General features: G+C 36.9%; 1 pseudogene; it reads left to right on the forward strand.

Moving 5' to 3' along the window:
* Positions 1 to 4956: 4956 nt before the first annotated feature.
* Positions 4957 to 5522, forward strand: LOC114609761 (annotated as a pseudogene).
* Positions 5523 to 6681: the final 1159 nt, after the last annotated feature.

The following is a 6681-nucleotide window of genomic DNA, read 5'->3' on the forward strand; positions in this document are numbered from 1 at the left end:
TTGTAATTTGCTGTAGTGAGAAAGCATTGCCATTTGGTAAAATCATTATATTATTTCCTCATAAAAATCTATTTGGTACAATTTTAATTGAATATGTCCATAATTTATGAAAGCTTATTACCATATCCTATTAGCTTGTTCACAGTAATGCAATAGGGTTTATTTTGTTACTAAATGAGTATACAAGGACAAGAAAATATACACATCTAACAACATTTCACAAAGCCTAGCATCCTCCAACTCATTAGCACTTATCAATGCATGCATATTCTGAAAATGAATGGATAGTTACTGTGCAATGACACATTTTATAAATCATGGCAGTATAAATGAAAACAGTGCTTTAAAATATCTCAATACATATTTAAATTTCAAATTTATAAAGTCAGCATGTTTCTGCAGTAAAAGATTACAGTAGGGTGTGCTATTATTGCAGTTCTAATGCAACAAGTATTGAAGAGGAGTTCCAGTTGTATCTCTTGACTGGATCCTCATTCTTAGACAGAATTGAGAGTTTTGGAGGCATAAAATATCAGGAATTCAAACTGACTCTGAGGTTTCCTCTCATGACACGGCATTATTGATTTATTATCATTTTCATTAATTCCTAACTTTAAATCTTAGCTACCAATGTTAATACATTTGAAAATAACAATTATACATATCTTTTATTAGCTTTCAAATATTTAGCAACATGGCATCCTCAAATACTCATGTTCTTGAATACTACTCCAAACTTAGAATGTTAACACTTTTCTAGGGATCCATAATATTTATATTTCTGTACTATTTTCTTCCCGTTTCTTTGGTTAAAACCCTCAATGTAGCATATCCAACTAACTATTTTGAGAACTATTAATGTAATTTACAGATATATCTTCATAAATATTTTATCAGTTAACATTTACATTCAAAGTCCTCCCATGCCTGTCCCCTTCCCCTCTGAGAGACTGGGTCCTCCTGTAGGTATCCCCCTACTCTGGAACATCAAGTGTCAGCCTCATTATGCTCATCCTTTCTCACCGAGGGCAGACAAGGCAGCCATGAAGCATATGCTGTCTGACTGTTAAATATGTGGCTGTAGACCTCTTTCCAGCCTGTGTATGCCCCATAGCTGGTGGCTCAGATCCTGAATGTTCCAAGGAGTCGAGGTTTGTTGACACTTGTGGTCTTCCTGTGGGGTTCTAATCTACTTCAGGGCCTTGAATCTTTCTCCCATCTCTCCAATAAGTGGCCCAGACCTCTATTTAATGTTTGGTTATGGGTATCTGTTTCAGTCAGCTGCTGGATGAAGCCTCTCAGAGGACAGTTATATTAGGCTTATGTCTGCAATAATCATTGTCAGCGATTGGGGTTGGCCATGGAGTAGATGATTGGTTGGAATTTCCTTCCATCTCTGCTCCATCCCTACATTTCTTTTAGACAGGATAAATTTTGGATTGAAACACTTGTGGGTGAGTTGGTGTCCTTATCTTTCCCTTGGGGATCCTACCTGGCTGTAGGGGGTGCCCTCTTCAGATTCCATGTCCCCCCTGTTAGGTATCTTTGCTAAGCTCAACTGCATTGACTCCTGGGAGCCTCCCTTATCCTAGCTATCTGGAACTTCCTAGGGATCCCCCACAAGCCCTGGCAGCTGCAGATTTCTACTCATTCCCCTGGCCTTTAGGCTTCTCGCCTGGCTCTCCATGCATCTGATCCTGCCTCCACATTCCTCCCACCTCTCTCCCATTATTTTCCCTCCTTCTCTGCATCCTATGATTACTTTGTTTCCAATTCTAGTTGTGACTCAAGCACACTTGCTTGGTTATTTCTTTTTCTTAACTTCTTAGTGTCTGTGGGGTATATCATGGGTATTCTGTACTTTATGGCTAATATCCACTTATCAGTGAGTACATACACTGCATGTCCATTTGGAGCTGAATTACATTACTCGGGATGATATTTTCTAGCTCAATCCATTTCTTTGCAAAATTCATAATTTTTTAAATAGCTGAATAGTATTCCTTTGTGTAAATGTACCACACTTTCTGTATCCATTCTTCAGTTGAAGGACATCTGGATTGTTTCCAGTTTCTGGCTATTAGGAATAAAACTTCTGTGAACATAGAGGAATATGTGACCTTGTGGTATATTGGAGCATTTTTTTGGGCGTATGCTCAGTAACAATACAGCTAGGTCTTTAGATAGAACTATTTACAATTTTCTAGAAAACAACCAGATTGATTTCCAGAGTGGTTGTACAAGTTTGCAGTCCCACCATCAATGGACTGAGTGTCCCCATTTCGCCACATCCTTCCCACCATGTGCTGTCTCTTGAGTATTTGATATTAGCCATTCTAATCTGTGTAAAGTAGAATTACAGGGTTGTTTTGATTTGCAATTCTCTGTCAACTAATGTTGAGCATTTCTTCAAGTGTTTCTTTGTTAGAGAGATTCCTCTGTTGAGAGGAATGTAGGGTTAGTAAAAATCTTTTTGCAATCTTGGTTTTTCCATCTATGGCAACTCAGTGTTTTTCTTGGTATAGTAGTCCGGGCTGACATCTGTCATCTTTTAGAGTCTACAAAACATCTACATGAACTCTGTCTAGGATATTCTGGATTTTTGGGTCTCTGTTGAGAAATCAGTTGTAATTCTTATAGGTCTGCCTTTATATGTTACTTGGTCCCTTTCTCTTGCAATTTTAAACATTCTTTCCTTGTTCTGTACATTTAGTATTTTGATTATTATGTTTCAGGAAGAGTTTTCTTTTCTGGTTCAATCTATTTGGTGTTCTTTAAGCTTCTTCTAAATGTACGACCATTCCTTTTTTTAGGCTAGGAAAGTTTTCCTCTATAAATTTGTTGAAGATGTTTTCTGGCCTTTGAACTGGAAATCTTCACCCTCTTTTATTCTTATTATTCATATGTTTGTTCTTTTCATAGTGTCGCATATGTCCTGGATGTTTGATTTAGGAACTTTTTACAGTTGGCATTTTCTTTGATCAATGTTTCCATTTCTTCTATGCTATCTTCTATGTCTGAGATTCTTTCATCTCTTGTATTCTGTTGACAATACTTACATCTATAGTTCCTGTTTCTATTCTATTTCTTAGATTTTCTATCTCTAGGGTTACCTCAATTTGTGTTTTCTTTATTGTTTCTACTTTCATTTTTAGTCCTTGGAATGTTTAATTAATTTCCTTTTCCTGTTGGATTATATTTTCTTCCTTAAGGGCTTCTACATGTTAGATTGTGTTTTCCTATATTTGATTAAGGGAATTATTTCTATCCTCTATAAGGCCCTCTAACACCTTCATGAGATGGGATTTAAGGTCACAGTATTGCTTTTCAGGTGTGTTAGGATATCTAGGGCTTGTTGCGTTAGGCAAGCTGGGTTCTTATACTGCCATACAATGTGTCCTTCTTTTTTACTATATTCTTGTGCTTTCCTTTCTTCATCTTATTGTCTCTGGTATTGATGTTGACCCAGGCTTCCTAGGAGGCAGGTGGAACTGTGTGTCTCAGGTTTTAGCAGGCCTCCTGTGTGTTAGATTAGAGCTGGCATCTTGGGATGCTGGCAGAGTTTTGGAGTGGGGTTCCTAGCAAGCTGCTATATAACCTCCCATGGTATAGGTGTGGGCTATCTGTGTCAGGTTAGTGCCAGACTCTTGAGAAGCAGGCAAAACTGTTGGGTGGGGTGCAGCACAAGCTGTTCCTGGATGCTGCTGGTGGTACAAGCATGGACTAGAAGTCTGCTACAGATATCTTAAAGTGTCATCATTATAAGCATCTGTGTTCTAGCTTTTAAGCCCTGTATTTCACTTTAATCTGTATAATCTTAATTGGTATATCTCCATTTATGAATAAAAGAAGATATTTTCCTGTGCTTTTACCTTATTTTAGTAGATTAGGCTAATGGAACTCATGGGGGGTATATAGTAGGATTGTTTTCAGAATTGATATATTTCACAAAACTTTAGATTATTAATGTCTGTTATTTTTTTTATTGAAAATAGATTCTTGTCTCATACAATACAACCTGACTATTACTTACAACTCTCATCACCCACCTTCTCCTCCATACCCACTCCCCTTCTGTTTCCCTTCAGAAAAGGGCAGGCCTCCAAGAGAAAACAATAAAACATAACAAAACAGGAAAACACTAATACAAGGGAAAAGCCCTCATAGTGGGCTGAAGAAGGCAACTCAATAGGAGGAAAAGAGTCCTAAGAACAGGCAAAAGAGAATATTCATTTTTCAATATTAGAAATAATGGAAAATATTTCTTTGATGATAGAATATAGTGATGTTAGAATGTCCCACAATGTACACATACAGTTTCATTTGAAGAACATGATCCTTCATGAAAATTTTAGAAGTGTAAACTAGTCATAATATAATGTGGCAAGTACAACCTATAACTGAAAATTGTGGTAGAATTGGAGTGTTATATCAGATTAATTTCTGGAATTCAACATGTATTTCCATCGTATCCCTTACAGAGATGCTAAAGACAGAATGTGGTGTAGGTGTTATCATTAGAGAGCATGATATCAGGAACTGAAGTACTTGTTGGATCATACTAAGTTTAAGGAACTTTTCCAAATCTAAACTGAGTGAAATAAAGAACAATTTGGACACAGTAAATGTCTCTCGACTGGTAAAGTTGGTTCTGCCACCTAGTGGACTTATGACTTGGGGCAAGTTGTTATCCTCTCAGCCTTTTTCTCTAATGTGTCTGTGTATGGGGAAGTTCTAGAAGTTACTTCATGAGGTTTACAAGCACTTAGCCAAGTTGAAAATTTTTCTGTGCTTGGGTTAAACCAAGAAATTCCATGTGCAAATTACTATCAGATTCATTAGTTTATACAGATATGCTTTTGTTGTAGAGAGGGGATTATTTTAGAAAATTTGTATCATAGTATCATAAATTGCTAAATACTTTACAGTTCAAAAAATTGAGCCTTTGACGCCATCATGGGTGTTGACATTCGCCACAATAAGGACCGAAAGGTTCGGCGTAAGGAGCCCAAGAGCCAGGATATCTTCTTGCTGCTGCTAGTCAGGCTGTACAGGTTTCTGGCCAGACGTACCAACTCCACCTTCAATCAGGTTGTGCTGAAGAGGTTATTTATGAGCCGCACTAACCGGCCACCTCTGTCCCTGTCCCGGATGATCCGAAAGATGAAGCTTCCTGGCCGGGAGAACAAGACCGCTGGGGTTGTGGGGACAGTTACAGATGATGTGTGGATTCTGGAAGTGCCCAAGCTGAAGGTGTGTGCACTGCGGGTGAGCAGCCGGGCCGAAGTCGCATCCTCAAGGCTGGGGGTAAGATCCTCACCTTTGACCAGCTGGCTCTGGAGTCTCCCAAGGGCCGAGGCACTGTGCTCCTGTCTGGTCCTCGGAAAGGCCAAGAGGTGTACCAACATTTTGGCAAGGCCCCAGGAACCCCACACAGCCACACCAAACCCTATGTCCGTTCCAAGGGCCGGAAGTTTGAGCGTGCCAGGGGCTGAAGGGCCAGCCGAGGCTACAAAAACTAACCTTGGATCTTACTGTTAATAAAAAAGCTTTGGATGTTGATGGTCAAAAAAAATTGAGTCTTCAATATTTATACTAAGGAACATTTAGGAAATCAGACAGGATCACTGACTTGTTCAGAAGTAGAATCATGGTTTGCTGTTACTTTAGTATTTGTGTTACTTGGTATTACTCATGTGAGTTTGTTAATATCCTACTAAAGGAACTTTATACTGATACAATATTTACAAATGTTAAAAAAAGGATAAAAGTCTAAATATGTAGAAAATCTAGAAGGAATATGTTAGTGAGAAAACAGGGATTACGTTATTTTCTGATGGGCAGGAATGAAGTCAAGGAATTCACTATTATTAATGCAACATTGCAAATAAAAACTAAAAATGTAGATTTCAGACTCCACTTATAACATTTTTCTATAACAGTATTCCTTACTGTAAATATTGTAAAATAAGATAAATTCTTATTGTTAATGATATAGGAAAAGTCTTAACTGATTTGGAAAGTGATTTCCTTTCTAATTTTTCCTATAGTGTGTGATATTTGACTTTCAAAACATCTTACAGGTTTTGAAAATAGTGTAATTATGCTTCTATAGTGCACAATAAAACCTTTTAACAAAATTCTAATTATGCTCAATTATTCATATATACAAATTAAAATGTTTGATATTTAAGATCTGAATTTGGCATTTACATTTGTTAATAGTTTAATTTTTATTCAATTTTAATTTGAAGATGGAAATTAATTTTAAGGATTGATAATTGTAAAATTAAGAGGAATACAGAACCAGGTAGCAGATATGGAATTTTATTTTAGAGAATACTGTCTTATTTTCTGATAATTAATATTCACTGCTTCAAACATTTTAATTAAGTCACCTAATTGTAAACATTTTCAGACTAAGTTTGTGTAAATGCTGTGTTATCAGTTTTTGTGCTGTTGTCTCCATTTTATGTTCTCCAGCCTTCAAAAGAAGAACTGGTGTGCTTTCTTTTCCACTTATGAGTCATTTTGAGATGGGGAGTGTGGCACATGTCATTTTGGATTTCAAATAAAGCTGTTGTGAAAATGCTAGGTAATTGTATTTTGTCTATTGTGTCATTGAGATTAAAGTAAATGAAATGGAAAAAATATAAGACCTTTTCAAAGAAAGAAATAGTC

This window comes from Grammomys surdaster, unplaced genomic scaffold, assembly GCF_004785775.1.
Source record: "Grammomys surdaster isolate TR1022 unplaced genomic scaffold, NIH_TR_1.0 125982, whole genome shotgun sequence".
Taxonomy (NCBI): Eukaryota; Metazoa; Chordata; class Mammalia; order Rodentia; family Muridae; genus Grammomys; species Grammomys surdaster.